At 46.1% G+C, this 17,993-nt stretch overlaps 1 protein-coding gene across 2 annotated transcripts in view; it reads right to left on the reverse strand.

Moving 5' to 3' along the window:
* Positions 1–17,993, reverse strand: part of sema6d (semaphorin 6D) — a 188,208-nt gene that overhangs the window by 122,359 nt on the left and 47,856 nt on the right. For both annotated transcript variants that reach the window (XM_078241339.1, XM_078241336.1), the window contains one exon: positions 12,764–12,800. The gene's annotated coding sequence lies outside the window, so the exon portion shown is untranslated. Of the gene's footprint in view, positions 1–12,763; positions 12,801–17,993 lie in introns of those variants that run through there.

The raw sequence follows: 17,993 nt of genomic DNA on the forward strand, positions 1-17,993 counted from the left end.
GGCATCTTTGGACACTAAGGAGCAATTTGGCATGGCCAATCCACCTAACTTACACATCCTTAGATACTAAGGGGCAATTGAGCATGGCCAATCCACCTAACTTACACATCCTTAGATACTAAGGGGCAATTGAGCATGGCCAATTCAATTAACCTGAACATCTTTGGACTGTGGGAGGAAACAGGAGCACTCGGAGGAAACTTATGCAGACATGGGGAGAACTTGCAAACTCCACACAGTCACCCAAGGCCAGAATTGAACCCAGGTCCTGGTGTTGTGAGGCAGCAGTGCTAACCACTGGGCCTCCCATCTAAAGGACTTTTCAGAATGCAGATCCATACGTGGAAGGAGATGGTAGCGCTGCAGAGAGCTACAAAGAAAGGCCGCCCATCAGTACTGTATTAAATAGATGAGACGGGTATGGATGTCGCACAGCAGTCTCAACTTGGTGCACCTCTACACAAAGCACTCAACCAACTTTACAATTCTTCACATGCATGGTGATACAACAGCAGGGCATTCGTTCAAGTTGCAACATGTCACAGACATTCATTCAAATTTCAATTTATCACCGTCACTGTCACACTGGTTTAAACGGCTTTTGCAATGCAAGGCTGGTGACAATTCTCACGTGGGAATTCATTGTCTCCATGAAGTGAGAGGGCAGCGATGATGAAGGTAAAGCCAAAAGCTTCACTCAAATGAAAGGGTGAGTGCCACCCTTTAATTCACTCACTTGATCTGAAACCACCATACGCCTGGGCACAACAGCAAGCCACAAAAGATTTGATTTGATTTGATTTATTATTGTCACATTACTAGTATACAGTGAAAAGAATTGTTTCTTGCACACTATGCAGACATACAGTTCATAGAGAAGGAAACGAGAGAGTGCAGAATGTAGTGTCACAGTCATAGCTAGGGTGTAGAGAAAGATCAACTTAATGCAAGGTAAGTCCATTCAAAAGTCTGATGGCAGCAGGGAAGAAGCTGTTCTTGAGTCAGTTAGTTCGTGACCTCAGACTTTTGTATCTTTTTCCCCGAAGGAAGAAGGTGGAAGAGAGAATGTTCAGGGTGCGTGGGATCCTTAATTATGCTGGCTGCTTTGCCGAGGCAGCAGGAAGTGTAAACAGAGTCAATGGATGGGAGGCTGGTTTGTGTGATGGATTGGGCTACATTCACGACCTTTTGTAATTTCTTGCGGTCTTGGGCAGAGCAGGAGCCCATACCAAGCTGTGATACAACCAGAAAGAATGCTTTGTTACAGGTCAACACTTCTTCCTCTATTGTTTCCTTGGACAGCCTACAAGAATCAATTAGAGGGAGTCCCAAGAATTCAGCACCAACACAGCACCCTGCATCGGGCCATCCACTCACCGGGACCATCAGCACAAATACATTTGCCCAAGGGGACTTAGTGAGTTTGAGGAAGGTGCATTGGGTTAAGTGCTGAGTACAAACAAACAGGAACCATCTGGCCTTGCAGAACATAGGGAGTTCTATCTCACAGAGGCACTTGATAAAAGAAGATTGTTGTATTGGCAGGACTCTCTACTCAACTCAATTGTTCAAAACACCCTGTTACATAGAAACCCTACAGTGCAGAAGGAGGCCATTCGGCCCATCGAGTCTGCACCGACCACAATCCCACCCAGGCCCTACCCCCACATATTTTACCCGCTAATCCCTCTAACCTACGCATCCCAGGACTCTAAGAGGCAATTTTTAACCTGGCCAATCAACCTAACCCGCACATCTTTGGACTGTGGGAGGAAACCGGAGCACCCGGAGGAAACCCACGCAGACAATGTGCAAACTCCACACAGACAGTGACCCGAGCCGGGAATCGAACTCGGGACCCTGGAGCTGTGAAGCAGCAGTGCTAACCACTGTGCTACCGTGCCGCCCAATTGTTAATGTCTGATTGGAGGTGTGAAGCATTTGTTGTATTGCAGAAAGGCTTCTCAGCACTTTGGAAACGTCACATCACCGGTGATTTCTAAGCCCAGTCAGAGTGCCTCTCTAGAGTTACTCAGACTGCTGCTGTGGAGGCCTTGGACTCCTAGTTAGAAAAGGCACTATTCGTTCAAATCGAGGCAGCTTTGGGTAGAACTTCACTGCCATCATAGCTGCCCAGATGAATCTGTTTTAAAGTTTAAAGTTTATTTATTAGTGTCACAAGTAGGCTTACGTTAACATTGCAATGAAATTACTGTGAAAATCCCCTAGTTGCCACACTCTGGCGCCTATTCAGATACACTGAGGGAAAATGCACCTGACTGGCACGTCTTTCGGATTATGGGAGGAAACTGGAGCACCCGGAGGAAACCCACACAGACATGGGAAGAACGTACAGACTCCGCACAGAAAGTGACCCAAGCCGGGAATCAATCCCAGGTCCTTGGCTCTGTGAGGCAGCAGTACTAACCACTGTGCCACCGTGCTGCCCTGAATCTGAGAACATGTTGAGACAGTGCCATGCAGCGGAGGCAGAGGTGTCTCAAGGTGATGCCACACCCAGTCTACCCGTAGCCCATGGATATGAAAGTGGACATGTTAACCAGCTGGCCCAGCCTGCTTTCAAATGGAGGGGTGAATGTAATGGAGGCAGTTTCTGGGTTACCTCATGACCCAGTAAACAGGTTCTACTGTCATCGTTGTAAACATCCTTCCAGCTATGCAAGGTGATTGGCATACTGCATATCAAATCCTTTGGGGCTGGGACTGATTCACATGGGGCACTTTTGCCAATGGTTTAAGCATCCAACCCATGAGAGGCAGGTTCTGCCACAAGTGAAGTGGCAATCGGGTATCATGTGGATTGCTGCTTTCGGTGTTGGCGTTGTAGCCAAGCCGCTGTAGCCAATAATCATCATGGTGTGGCTCCCCAGCCCGCAGATGATGGCGTCATTTCCTCCTACCACCGGCCAATGTTTTCGAGGTGTGAAACTCAATGTTTAGGGCCTTCATGTCACATTTGCAAACAGCCTTGGTGCTTTGGGCACCTTGCTGGTCTTCTGACTCCAGCTCTGTACATGACTAGCTTCTGTCCTGCGAACTTGCCCAAGCCGGCAAAGACATCTTTGCTTGATGGGCACCAACAGACATTGGTGGACTTGTCTTTGAGAGGACTGCTGCATTCATGATTTTGGACTTCCATGAGATGCCACAAATAGCGAAGACTTGATTCATTATTGTCACATGTATTGGGACAGTGAAAATTATTGCTTCATGTGCGCTATACAGACAAAACATACCATTCATAGAATATATAGGGGAGGAGGAAAGAAGAGGGTGCAGAATGTAGCATTACAGTCAAAGCTAGGGTGCAGAGAAAGATCAACTTATTATTAGATAGGTCCATTCAAAAGTCTGATGGCAGCAGGGAAGAAGCTGTTCTTGAGTCAGTTGGTACGTGATTAATAGGAGGATCAGGGGTTATGGGGAAAAGGCAGGAGAATGGGGATGAGAAAAATATCAGCCATGATTGAATGCTGACTCGGGCCGAGTGGCCTAATTCTGCTCCTATGTCTTATGGTGACCTCAGACCTTTTCATCTTTTTCCCGACGGAAAAAGGTGGAAGAGAGTACGTCCGGGGTGCGTGGGGTCCTTAATTATGCTGGCTGCTTTTCCAGGCCAGCGGGAAGTATAGACAGAGCCAGTAGATGGGAGGTTAGCTTGCGTCTTGCACTGGGCTACGTTCACAACCCTTTGTAGTTTCTTGCGGTCTTGGTCAGAGCAGGAACCATACCGAGCTGTGATACAGGATAGTTGTCGAGCTTCCGGTCTTGGTTGCTGCAAATTGCCCCATGTTTCACAGCCATGCAACAAGGTGCTGAGAACACAGGCCTCATAGGTCAGCATGTTCATCCCAGGGGTCGGCTTGATGTTAGGCCGTGCACGATTCACGAGCCACCTGAAGGCTTTACACATATCCCCGATCCCAGTTCTAGCACAGCATTTGCTTCCAGTTGGAATTTCTACCCTCAAGTGTCCCAATTGCAACGTGTGAGACAGCACGCCTTCCATCATAAAAATAAAACAATATCATCAGGCTTTCTTCATACAATTGAAAATATATTTTGTTTTAACTATTTTATTTGCAGGCTTCTTGCTTCGAATATGAAATTATTTACATTAGCACCAGAATTAATTTCCAGCTGAGTGCCCTAATTTATGAGTTGAGTAATTATTAGAAACCCTCACTGCATATTTTACAGAAATATTGGAACATTTTATTATTTTGATTGTCAACCTCGTGTTTGGCAGCTTGACTCAACGCCCTGCCTTTATCTGACCTGCTTCCTCTAAGTGCGGCTCTATGCTCCGAGTGTTGATTGTGTAACGTAGCATCTTGCCTTGGCAATTATCCGTTCCCATTAGGGATAGTCAGGAAGTGGAACTCAAATGGCTCCAAATCTAATACCTCTCTGCAGACTGACCAGAACGGTTAGTTATTAAAGGCTAATTCATGCTGCAATTGAAGGTGCATCAAACAAAGTTGCCAGTATCTTGACCAGTGGTGCCTCACAGCACCAGGGGCCCAGGTTCAATTCCGGCCTCGAGTGACTGTGTGGAGTTTGCACATTCTCCCCTTTTCTGCGTGGGTTTCCTCTGGGTGCTCCGGTTTCCTCCCACAGCCCAAAGATGTGCAGGTTAGGTGGATTGGCCATGCTAAATTGCCCCTTAGTGTCCAAAGATGTGTATGTTAGGTGGATTAGCCATGCTAAACTGCCCCTTAGTGTCCAAAGACGTGTATGTTACATGGATTAGTCATGGTAAATGTGCAGGGTCACGAGGATAGGGAGCGGGGAGAGGGGCTGTGGGAGTGGGTAAGATGCTCTTTCGGAGAGTCCATGCTGACTCGCTGGGCCAAATAGCCTCCTTCTGCGCTGTCGTGTTTCTATGAATATTATAATCTACCAGAGTTGCACAATTGCAGTTGTGGCTATGTTAAAGCGAAACTACTTTGCAATAAAACTTTTAACTGTCTTAACTAGTTGTAACCAGTGTTCCCTCTGAGCTGCATGGATATGCGTCCGTGCAGCAATTTTAAATGTACTTTGCTCAAGCAATGTCCCGTCCAATGTGGGTGTGTGTGCAGCTGAGCATCGATCATAACATGACCACGCAGTCCAACAAACGAGTCATGCACAGCAAACAGGAATTAGGTGGAACATTGGCTGTGACGGTTCAAAACAGAAACATTAATCAGTGCTCAAAACACTTGCTCTTCCAAGCTGCAGTCCCAAGTGAGACTAAATCAGAGTGAGCACCATGGACTATAACTTTGCCTTTAGTAAACCTCTATTAAGACATAACAATACACAAATTAGATGGGCATGCATGATAAGCACTGGAGTCTCTCCATTATCGGTCAGTGCAGCCCTGCGGCAGAGACATTGTTATAGGCGGCTTTCTGATGTTTGGGGACAACTAAGAAATTGCTAATTTGCCATTGTCAAAATTAGTATCACATTTGCTCCTATAAATAGGCGGCACGGTAGCACAATGGGCGGCACGGTAGCACAGTGGTTAGCACTGCTGCTTCACAGCTCCAGGGTTCCGGGTTCGATTCCCGGCTCGGGTCACTGTCTGTGTGGAGTTTGCACATTCTCCTCGTGTCTGCGTGGGTTTCCTCCGGGTGCTCCGGTTTCCTCCCACAGTCCAAAGATGTGCGGGTTAGGTGGATTGGCCAGGTTAAAATAAATTGCCCCTTAGAGTCCTGGGATGCGTAGGTTAGAGGGATTAGCGGGTAAAATATGTGGGGGTAGGGCTTGGGTGGGATTGTGGTCGGTGCAGACTCGATGGGCCGAATGGCCTCCTTCTGCACTGTAGGGTTTCTATGATTTCTATGATTTCAAGTGAAATGGGCATAAACTGGTGTAAATCCTTCAGTGTAAATTGGATTTTTGCCAATAATTAGTGCTCGAATTTAATAACCTGATTTTAGGAATTAAATGTGTAGCAAAGTCTAGAATTGAACCATGCAGGAATCTGCACTGGGAGATATGAAGCCAGTACGATCAACTTGGAATCATGGCGTGGCTTTAGTATAGATGCTTTGTCAAGCTTGGCTTGATGCAGCTAGTTATCCCGACTAATAAGATTGATGGTGCCAACTATAATTACCAGAGATGAGATAATCTGCTTTGTAGATTACAATGCGAGCAAAAACAAGTGAGTAATGCAGTACTGCTCCAGGGAGTAAATGCAGAATATCAAATATGATTTCACTCTGTAGCATTTGGACTAATATGCAAGATTCAGCATATTCTGGGGTTTGTGTCATTCATAACACTATTAAACAAGTTGCTTCAATCATGACTGCACCTCTTGTTTTACAATAAGGGTGTATGTATTTTTAAAAGATACATTACTCACTTTCAGACCTGGTTCTCTTCACTCTTACTTGATAAATGGGTAAATTGAGCAATCCTAAAGTGAAAATCTCCTGGGAATCTTGAATTTTTAATGGACTTCCATTCTCTATCATGTAATATGCTTCTCCCATGTCAATATAGTGTTTCCATGCAACGTATCTCCTTTTCACTCGCAAACAGTAAACAATTTGGGGGTGGCACAGTGGTTAGCACCACTGCCTCACAGCTCCAGGGACCTGGGTTCTATTCCGGCCTTGGGTGACTGTCCTTGTGGAGTCTGCACGTTCTCCCCATGTCTGCGTGGGTTTCCTCCGGGAGTTCCGGTTTCCTCCCACACTCCAAAGAGGTGTGGGCTAGATGAATTGGCCGTGATAAATGTGTGGGGTTGCAAGGATAGGGCGGGGCAGAGGACCTGGATAAGATATTCTGTCAGAGAAGGGGGATCAGGATATTGAATTCGATGATCAGTCATGATCAAAATAAATGGCGGAGCAGGCTCAAAGGGCTGAGTGGTCTACACCTGCTTCTATTTTCTATGTTTCTATCTTCCAGGTCTGACATGTTGAAAGGCAAAGGAGTAGCTAAATTTAACTTTGATTTCAGAGCCAGATACAAGCTGCAAGTCACAATTAAGACCAGAATATATGGGCTTTTTTCCTCGTACAATAGTAAGCATTGAATAGGCTTCTGTGAAAAGCAGCTGAGTGAATATGATTATGTAAAGGGTTGATGATTGCAGTAATGAGCATTGACACAAGTGATCAAATATGGTATGGAGCACAATGGCTGGAGCTATAGGAATGTTGGCTGCTGTATGATGACCTCACAGTTCAATAATGTAAATTTCATTGCTCGATTAATATCTTGAGCTTCCTCCCCAATTACTTGAGATTGGAGGAAACCGTATTTCAATTTGGCTCACCCTTGTCTTTGGGCTATGAAGCGGTGGGTTTGAATGTAGTCATAGAATCATAGAATCTCTACAGTACAGAAGGCGGCCATTCGGCCCATCAAGCTTACACCGGCAACAATCCCACCCAGGCCCTATCCTCATAACCCCATGTTTACCGTGCTAGTCCCCCTGACACTAAGAGGCAATTTAGCATGGTCAGTCAACCTAACCTATGGGTGGCATGGTGGCACAGTGGTTAGCACTGCTGCCTCACAGTGCCAGGGACACGGGTTCGATTCTGGCCTTGGGTCACTGTCTGTGTGGAGTTTGCACGTTCTCCCCGTGTCTGCGTGGGTTTCCTCCCACAGTCCAAAGATGTCCGGGTTAGGTGCATTGGCCGTGCTAAATTGCCCCTTAGTGTCAGGGGGGACTATAACTAGGGTAAATACATGGGGTTATGAGAATAGGATCTGGATGGGATTGTGGTCGATGCAGACTCGATGGGCCAAATGGCCTCCTTTTGCACTGTAGGGCGCTATGGTAACCCCCACATCTTTGGAGTACGGGACGAAACCGGAGCACCCGGAGGAAACACACGCAGACACGGGGAGAATGTGCGAACTCCATACAGTGACCCAAGCCTGGAATCGAACCCGGGTCCCTGGCGCTGTGCCACTGGCTTAATAATGGCAGAGATCACTCATTTGCTTCAGAGCAGAGGTTACTGGGAAGGCATGGTTAGGGCGAGTTGGCCAAGGGAAAGAGCAATGGTGCAGCCTGGTACAGCTAATGGAGGAACAGTAAGACGTGATACCAGCAAAGTGTGGGATGTGAGAGATCCTGCTCATTTCTAGGGACAGACATTGAGCCAATCAAGGCTGCTCCTGCTATGGGGGCTGATTACTATATCAAATATAAATTCACCTATTCATTGCTCCTTGTCATTTTGTTTATAAATAAATGAATTAATAACATTAAAATCATATTAAAAATTACACATTAATAGGAAATCAGAATAATTAGAATTTAGTCTGTAATACAGATAAACATCTGTGATACACAGAACATCAGTTGTTCAAGAACAAAGATTAATTGTGATAAATGCATTAAAGTCTATTAGCTTGGAATTAATTTTTCAGATAATAAATGTAATTATAAAGTCTCTTCTTCTCATCCCTTGCTTTTATATTTCATTCTAAATGCATTTTCATAGAATCATACAGCGCCGAAGAGGCCCTTCGGCCCATTGCGTCCACACCGGCCCATTGCGTCCACACCGACACATGAGAAACTTCCACCTAATCTCATCTGCCAGCACTTGGCCCATAGCCCTGAATATTATGATGTGCCAAGTGCTCACCCAGATTCTTTTTAAAGGATGGGAGGCAACCTGCCTCTACCACCCTCCCAGGCAGCACATTCCAGACCATCACCACCCTCTGGGTAAAAATGTTTTTCCTCACATTCTCCCCTAAACCTCCTGCCCCTCACCTTGAACCTATGTCCCCTTGTGACTGACCCTTCAACTAAGGGGAATGGCTGCTCTTTATCCACTCTGTCCATGTCTCTCATAATCTTGTACACCTCGATCAGGTCGCCCCTCAGTCTTCTCTGCTCCAACAAAAACAACCCAAGCTTAGGCAACCTCTCTTCATAACTTAAATGTTCCATCCCAGGCAGCATTTTGCGTCAATTTTTCAACCCTTGCTTGTAAAGTTGTTGTGTGTCTCACTAAGAGGTCTGGAAGATAGTGAGGTTGAACATAAGCTGTGTAGCTCCCTGATGTAGCCCTATCTAGGTGCTATTGTCATGCTGACTTCCCACACTCACACTGCCCACCGTCTACAATCAAGTTACTCTCAACATCATACTGTGGGTAGTATAGTCCGCCAGTCCCATATTAACCCTTGCTCTGCCAAATAACTTTACACTACACCCCCTCAGATTTTCCAGTTCTGTATTCACTGGAGTCTAATACCCTCACATTTTCACCATATCTTGCTTACCGAATCATAGAATATTATGGGTGGCACAGTGGTTAACACTGCTGGCTCACAGCGCAAGGGATCCAGGTTCAATTCCAGCCTTGGGCGACTGTGTGGAGTCTGCACGTTCTCCCCATGTCTACGTGGGTTTTCTCCGGGTGCTCCGGTTTCCTCCCACAGTCTAGAGATGTGCAGTCAGGTTAGTGTAAGGGTAAATATGTGGGGTTACGGGGATAGGGCCTGGGTGGGATTGTTGCCGGTGCAGACTCGATGGGCCGAATGGTCTCCTTCTGCACTGTAGGGATTCTATGCTTCTTCTTCGATTCTATTGCAGCACGGAAGGAGGCCATTTGGCCAATCAAGAGTATGCAGGCTCTTTCTAAGAGCAATCCAGTTAATCTCACTCCTTCACTCTTTCCTCACATCCCTGCAGTTCTGATGGAAGGTCATCAACCTGAAACATTAAAATTGTTTCTCTCTCCAGAGCTGCGGTCCCACTTGCTGAGTATTTCCAGGATTTCTGTTCATGTATCTTCAGGTCTCTGATCTGGCTTGAGGAGTATCTGCGCTCTGTAGTGTGGGACTTATAACCCAAGTTCAATAGCGTGTTTTTAACAACATTATCTCCAAATTTTTAGATCATGGCTACCTGCGATACATTTTCCAACTAAAACAGCTTCTACAATGTGATTCTTTAGAATGTCAAGCCCAGGGTGCTAGAATCATTTGTGGAGTCTTTTCACATCCCTTTCCGATGTATTAATATCTTATTGAAGGCAGGGAGCCCAAAAATTATGCACAGCATGGGCTGTGGCACAGTGGTTAGCACTGCTGTCTCACAGCGCAAGGGACCCGGGTTCGATTCCTGGCTTGGGTCACTGTCTGTGTGGAGTCTGCATGGACTTCCTCCGGGTGCTCCGGATTCCTCCCACAGTCCAAAGATGTGCAGGTTAGGTAGATTGGCCATGCTAAATTTCCCCTTAGTGTCCAAAGATTAGTAGGTTCGGTGGATTAGCCATGGTAAATGCATAGAGTTACAGGAACAGGGTAGTGTGGTGTGGGGCTGGGGGGGGGCCTGGGTAAGATGCTCGTTCTGGGAGTCGGTGGAGACCTGATGGGCCAAATGGCCTCCTTCTGCACTGTAGGGATTCTATGTAATTGTATTGGAAGCAGTTCAGAGAAAGTTTACTAGATTAATACCTGGGTTGGGAGTGTTGCCTTAAATTAAATATGTTGAAGGTTGGACAGGCTAGGCATGTAGCCACTGGAGTTTACAACTGTAGGAGGTGACATGATTAAAAGATAAAGGATCCTGACAGGTCTTGACAGGGTGATTGTGGAGAGGATATTTTCTCTTTTGGGAGAAACGAGGGAGTCACTTTTCAAAAGTAAGAGTTGCCTATTTAAGACGGAGATGAAGAGAATTTGTTTCTCTCGGACAGTAATGAGCCTTTGGAACTCTCTTAGTCAAAAGGCGGTCATGATGTGGAGATGCCTGCGTAGGACTGGGGTGGGCACAGTAAGAAGTCTCAGAACACCAGGTTAAGAGACTTCTTACTATGCTCAAAAAGCGGTGGAAGCAGAGTCTTTGGATATTTTTAGGGCATTCCTGATGAGTACGGGGGTGAAAGGTTATCGGGGAGTCGGCAGGGATGTGAGGTAGAGGTTACGATCAGATCAGCTGTGATCTTATTGAGTGGCGGAGCAGGCTCGAGGGGCCGAGTGGCCTACTCCTAGTTTGTATTTATTAATTGAATTTAAATTCCAAAGGGCTGCCGTGATGGGATTTGAACCATGTCCCCAGCATGAGCGGCACAGTGGTTAGCACTGCTGCCTCACAGCGCCAGGGACCCGGGTTCGATTCCCGGCTTGGGTCACTGTCTGTGTGGAGTTTGCATGTTCTCCCCATGTCTGCGTGGGTTTCCTCCGGGTGCTCCAGTTTTCTCCCACAGTCCAAAGATGTGCAGGTTAGATGAATTGGCCATGCTAACTTGACCCTCAGTGTACCTGAACAGGCGCCGGAATGTGGCGACTAGGGGATTTTCACAGTAACTTCATTGCAGTGTGAATGTAAGCCTACTTGTGACTAATAAATAAACTTTACTTTACAGCATTACAATATTGTATCATATTGTATTGTCAATACTCTGAATATTATCCTCTTGCAGCAAAATCTCTCGCATTGAAAAAATAGGGATTTCAAGCGAGCTGCTCGCTTTCTATGTTTCGGTGGAAGGAAGCTCTTTGTTGGTTGGGATTATGCTTCTTTTTCATATTAGGTCTTGGGATCTGAGTGTCACTGGCAAGGCCAACATTTATTGTCCATCACTCTTGGCCCTTGAGCAGGCGGTGGTGAGCCATCTACAACTGAGTGGCTTGCTCGGCCATTTCAGAGGGCAGTTTAAGAGTCAATCACATTGCGGTGGGTCTGGGAGCTGGCCAAACCAGCAGGCCTCCTCCCCTGAAGGACATTCGTGAACCAGATGGGGTTTTACGGCAATCTGTTAGGTTTGTGATCATTATTAATGAGACTAACATTTTATTCCACATTTATCTAAATGAACTTAAATTCCTCCAGCTGCCGTGGCAGGATTTGAACTCGTGTCTCTGGAGCTTTGGTCCGGGCCTCCAAGTTCAGTAACTTTCCCACTATGCTACCATCCCCCACCTTCAGCTTAAAAGGTTACTTTCAGTGTGATTTCAAGACATACGGTAGAAGCCATGGAACAGTGCGGCTGGTCATAAAAGAAGCCACGAGCAGTGATAGCACCAAGTAATTAAAATGTTCTGGGGATTATAATGGCCACTTCTGGATATCTGCAACATTGCTAAGGGCGCTGGTGAACTTGGGTGTTTTTTTGTCCCAGCTCCCGTCAACCTCAGAAGCAGACTTCAGTATATTCATTACGGTGCATTAGTGGGTTCAGGATGGCTGACCCCGCATTGCACTCAGCTGTCAAGTGGGTTTGTACGACATTAGATTAGAGCATTGTGACAATTGATTGTTTCTAATAATAAACCCACAGCCAGCAGTAAATTCCATATCGTCACATAACGGCAGTTCACTGTAAACTATGGAGTGCTTTCATACTGTACAATATAATTAACAAAAGATTCTTCAGCAGACTTTTAAAGTGCCCGCTTAAAGCCTTAAGGGCTGGTCGGATGCTAGTGATCTGCTTCACTAAAGAAAGGCGCACTGTGGTCAGATCTGCCTTCATAGACAATAACGCTTTTAGTTCAATGAAATGATTAATCAGATTTGGAAATCTAGTGGCAAAATTCTTGTTTCTTTTAAGAACTGAGTAATGTCTAGTCAGCGTGTACACTTGTGGAAAGCCCCGACAAGTTAAGGAATTCATGCTTAATAATACATCGGCGGCCCACATTTAAGCATCACTGCAGAACTTGTCTTTGTATCTCAAGAGGGTGCCTTGTTTGTTGAATGTGACAAACTCTACAAAGTAGATGGTTTGATTCTTTGATTAAGAATCATTCTTACCTTCACTGTTGCTCTTGTATTCAAAGCTTTGAAGAAGCTAGGGGGGGGAAAAAAATTAATATAGTTGAATGGATGTTACAATAGAGTTATCACTTTCCAAAATGATTAATGTCAATGCATAATTCTTCTTTGCAACAGTAGATTCAGGCATGGCAAGCATAGTGGATAATTGATGCATTGAACATTTTCGAACTGCTTATGATAACAAAACTCTCACTTTTTATTCTGCTAAGCAAACCTAAAGCACAGCTTTTAGATGAATGCACAATTTGCAAGCAATCTGTTATTTTCATTGTACGAGGCAGCATCGAGGTATCAGATGAATAATGTTTTAAAGCATAAAGATGTCATTTTGGCTAATTTAACATTGATTTCCCACTGTAATACTCATTGTTATTCCTAATGGTTTACAAATCCTACATCTCAACTGGCTTGATTAATATTTGGACATATTAAGATTTATTAATGTTGCCTGCAAAAAAAAAATACATTCGGTGTTGACACCATAAAACACACCATTACATTAAAACGGAATTATGTTTAAGCCACCCGTGCATCAAAAGACATTGTATCAGTGCGAAGGAGCTGTAACTCAATGGGCAGAATTTTGTGGAGGTGACGGGGGTCGAAAGTGGGGGAGAGGGAGGGGTGATGGGGGTGTGGAGCTGGGCCACCTTGTCTTGGTGAGTAATGGAATCTGGGGCTGCATTCTGCTGGTGACAGTCAATGAAGCGGCTGTCCCGGGGATACCATCCTATTAAAGCTGGAGGCCACCTTCAGTTGGCCACCTATGTGGCATTTGAGCACCTGGCGCGTGGGTCATCTGCCAGCCTTCACCTGCTGGCAAAATGGCGTGGAGGCTGGAGGAAATCAGGCATTCCAAGGTCACTTCCCATGCCATTTTGTTAGGCTTCCCGCCTCCTAGACCATTGCCAATGGGGTCTAGAAAATTTCACTCAATTTGACTAATAATTTGATTTGTAAAAAGGAAAAAAATAAATTATCTTGGAAGAAAAAGAGCAAACTCGATTTTGATCTCTTGCTTCTCCCTAATTTCCTTCATTCCAGTATTGGCGGCTATACCTTTAGCTGCCTGGGCCGTAAGAATTTGGCATTCCCTCTTTAAACCTCTCCACATGCCTTTCCACTTTAAAATGCTCATTAAAATCTGTCTCTTTGAAGAGATTTTTGCTCACTTATCCGATTATCTCCTTATATGGCAAGGTGTTAATATTTTGTCTAATGATGCTCCTATGAAGTGCCGTGTTTCTAATACCCTAAAGGCACTATACAATAGTTGTTGCCTGAATAGGACCACGTCAAGTTTAGGAATATGGGGAATTGTTCAAGTCAGGGCTAATAAGTTGTGCAGTATAAGGATCTGGCACATATAGGGTTAATGTAGGACTGAGTACTAGTACTGCCTACACAATGAGTTAACAGAACACATGATTCACACCTTGTGATCAGTCTAGTGTTGGACAGAGACATGTGCACAAGCATGTATGGAGACAGCGCCTAGCTTGAACCTTTTACTGGAATCATAGAATCACGACAATGCAGGAGGAAGCCATTCAGCCCATCAAGTCCACACCAGCTCTCCTAAAGAGCATCTTACCCAGGCCTATCCCCTGCCCTATCCCTATTACCCCACATATTTATCCAGCTAACCCCCTAACCTTGACATCTTCGGACACTAAGGGGCAATTTAGCATGGCATATCCATCTAACCTGCACTTCTTTGGACAGTGGGAGGAAACCGGAGCACTCAGAGGAAACCCATGCAGACACAGGGAGAACGTGCAAACTCCACACAGTCACCCAAGGCCAGAATCAAACCCAGATCTCTGGAGCTGTGAGGCAGCAGTGCTAACCACTGTGCCACCGTGCCGTCCCACAGTGGCACAACGCGTACATAGTTCTTGTAGTTAATAAGTACACATAGATAATTTATTTAAGACCTACAGAACAGTGTCTCGGAGGGGAGTGTTGAACCGTTGGAGAAAATCTCCATTACAAAGGAGGAAGTGTTAGGTTTGTTAGAGAATATAAAGACTGACAAATCCCCAGGGCCTGATGGAATCTATCCAAGGCTGCTCAGGGAGACGAGAGGTGAAATCGTTGGGCCTCTGACGCAAATCTTTGTCTCGTCACTGGACGCAGGTGAGGTCCCAGAGGATTGGAGGATAGCCAATGTGGTCCCGTTATTTAAGAAGGGTAGGAAGGATAACCCGGGTAATTATAGGCCGGTGAGCTTGACGTCCGTGGTGGGGAAGTTGTTGGAGAAGATTCTTAGAGATAGGATGTATGCGCATTTAGAAAGGAATAAACTCATTAACGATAGTCAACATGGTTTTGTGAGAGGGAGGTCGTGCCTCACTAACCTGGTGGTGTTTTTTGAAGAAGTGACCAAAATGGTTGACGAAGGAAGGGCCGTGGATGTTGTCTATATGGACTTTAGTAAAGCGTTTGACAAAGTCCCTCATGGTAGGCGAGTGAAAAAGGTTGGATCCCATGGGATAAAGGGGGAGGTGGCTAGATGGGTGGAGAACTGGCTTGGTCACAGAAGACAGAGGGTGGTAGTGGAAGGGTCTTTTTCCGGCTGGAGGCCTGTGACTAGTGGTGTACCGCAGGGCTCTGTATTGGGACCTCTGCTGTTTGTGATTTATATAAATGATCTGGAAGAAGGAGTAACTGGGGTGATCAGTAAGTTTGCGGACGACACAAAACTGGCTGGACTTGCAGATAGTGAGGAACATTGTCAGAGGCTACAGAAGGATATAGATAGGCTGGAAATTTGGGCAAGGAAATGGCAGATGGAGTTCAATCCTGATAAATGCGAAGTGATGCATTTTGGTGGGAATAATGTAGGGAGGAGCTACACGATAAATGGAAGAACCATAAAGGGCGTAGAGACGCAGAGAGACCTGGGTGTGCAAGTCCACAGATCTTTGAAGGTGACGTCACAGGTGGAGAAGGTGGTGAAGAAGGCATATGGCATGCTTGCCTTTATAGGACGGGGCATAGAGTATAAGAGTTGGGGTCTGATGTTGCAGATGTATAGAACGTTGGTTCGGCCGCATTTGGAATACTGCGTCCAGTTCTGGTCGCCACACTACCAGAAGGACGTGGAGGCTTTGGAGAGAGTACAGAGGAGGTTTACCAGGATGTTGCCTGGTATGGAGGGGCTTGGTTATGAGGAGAGATTGGGGAAACTGGGGTTGTTCTCCTTGGAATGACGGAGGATGAGGGGAGACTTAATAGAGGTGTATAAAATTATGAAAGGCATAGATAGGGTGAACGGTGGGAAGCTTTTCCCCGGGTCGGTGGTGACGTTCACGAGGGGTCATAGGTTCAAGGTGAAGGGGGGGAGGTTTAACACAGATATCAGAAGGACATATTTCACACAGAGGGTCGTGGGGGCCTGGAATGTGTTGCCGGGCAAGGTGGTGGAGGCGGACACACTGGGAACGTTTAAGACTTATCTAGACAGCTATATGAACGGAGTGGGAATGGAGGGATACAAAAGAGTGGTCTAGTTTGGACCAGGGAGCGGCGCGGGCTAATTGTTCCTTGTTTCTCGTTTCAAGGCTTCATTCTATGATCATCTTGCTGGTGCCAGTACAGAGCGAGACTGCGGATAGTTGGGAACCTGTCTCGGGGGCAGGGAATTCATATGGTGTTCGTGGAAGTGGAAATGACTAGGGTTGGGAAGCATTTTCCGATCGGGGCCATTGTGATCTCCTGGACTCGTTTCGATCGCCTCAGGGGGTCGGAGAGGAATTTCCCAGATTTTTTTTCCCCATATTGGCCCTGGGGTTTTTCACTCTGGGTTTTCGCCTCTCCCTGGAGATCACATGGTCTGGAATGGGGGGGTGGGGGTGAGTTAATAGGTTGTAATGAACAAAGCATCGTAGCTGTGAGGGACAGCTCGGTGGATAGGATATTGGTATGTAGATAGGCTGGAAAATTGGGCGGGGATCCTGGATTCAGGATTCAATCCTGGACCGGGGAGCGGCGCGGGCTTGGAGGGCCGAAGGGCCTGTTCCTGTGCTGTATTGTTCTTTGTTCTTTGTCCAACACCCTATAACAAGTTGGTGTATATCATGCTCTTAGCTCTCTGCTGTCATGGTTGATGGTGGGCGAGTGGCTCTGTCTGCCTGTGGCCGTAGCAACAGAACGATTTCTGCTAACTTTCTTTGAAAAGAAAATTGGTCCAGAGCACGCTGTCAAAGTTTCGCCGAGTTACTGGTGCTCATTGTCATTAATATTTAAACCGCGCAGCAACATTTGGTGAGAAAGAGACAGCCCATCAATCCGATTGCCAGGAAATGCTGGACTAATTGGGTTGCTTCATTCTTAGCCTTGCGAAGATGGCAGTTCCAAACTTGCTACGAGTATAAAGAAGTGACTGCTTTGCAGAGTAATTGTCTTCTGAAAGCAGCAGCACAAGTACTTTGTCTCATGAAGAAATTTATGTTCAGGGTTACGAACGGTGGCCAGTGGTGGAGCCAGCGGATTCTATGGTGGTGAAGGTGGAGAAGCTACAGCGACGGTTGGCTGGAGCCCAGGCGGCGGAGGATCCTCTGGCAAGAGGGATGTCTTCTTTTCAAAGACACACGAGGAAGGCAATAGGGAAGCACCTCGTGCTTCTCTTTTCTCGAGTCAAACATGGTCAAATTCTTGATCTTGGTTCACATCAAGACGTGAATGGATTGACATCCCTCGTATCAACACGTCACTCAGCATGGACATCCATTTACCGCAAGCTGGACAGTATTAAAGACAAGCCTGAACTCCAACAACAAAGTCATTCATTGTTACTCTGCCCAGAAAAGTGGATAATCATGGTTCTCTACACCATTCGGTATGGCACTTCGAGAAATGAAAAGAAAATATGATTTATATGTAGATTCATGGACTCTGCACACATTAGTACAGTAATAAACGGGAGAGTCTGGGCCATGATGTTACTATTGGATAGTCAACATCTTCTTAAGTTCCTTACTTGTTTGTGGGTGGCACGGTGGCACAGTGGTTAGCACTGCTGCCTCACAGTGCCAGGGACCTGGACTCGATTCCCGGCTTGGGACACTGTCTGTGTGGAGTTTGCACATTCTCCCCGTGTCTGCGTGGGTTTCCTCTGGGTGCTCCGGTTTACTCCCACCGTCCAAAGATGTGCAGGTTAGGTGGATTAGCCATGGTAAATTGGCCCTTGGTGTCAGGGGGG

This window comes from Mustelus asterias, chromosome 24 (assembly GCF_964213995.1).
Source record: "Mustelus asterias chromosome 24, sMusAst1.hap1.1, whole genome shotgun sequence".
Lineage (NCBI taxonomy): Eukaryota > Metazoa > Chordata > Chondrichthyes > Carcharhiniformes > Triakidae > Mustelus > Mustelus asterias.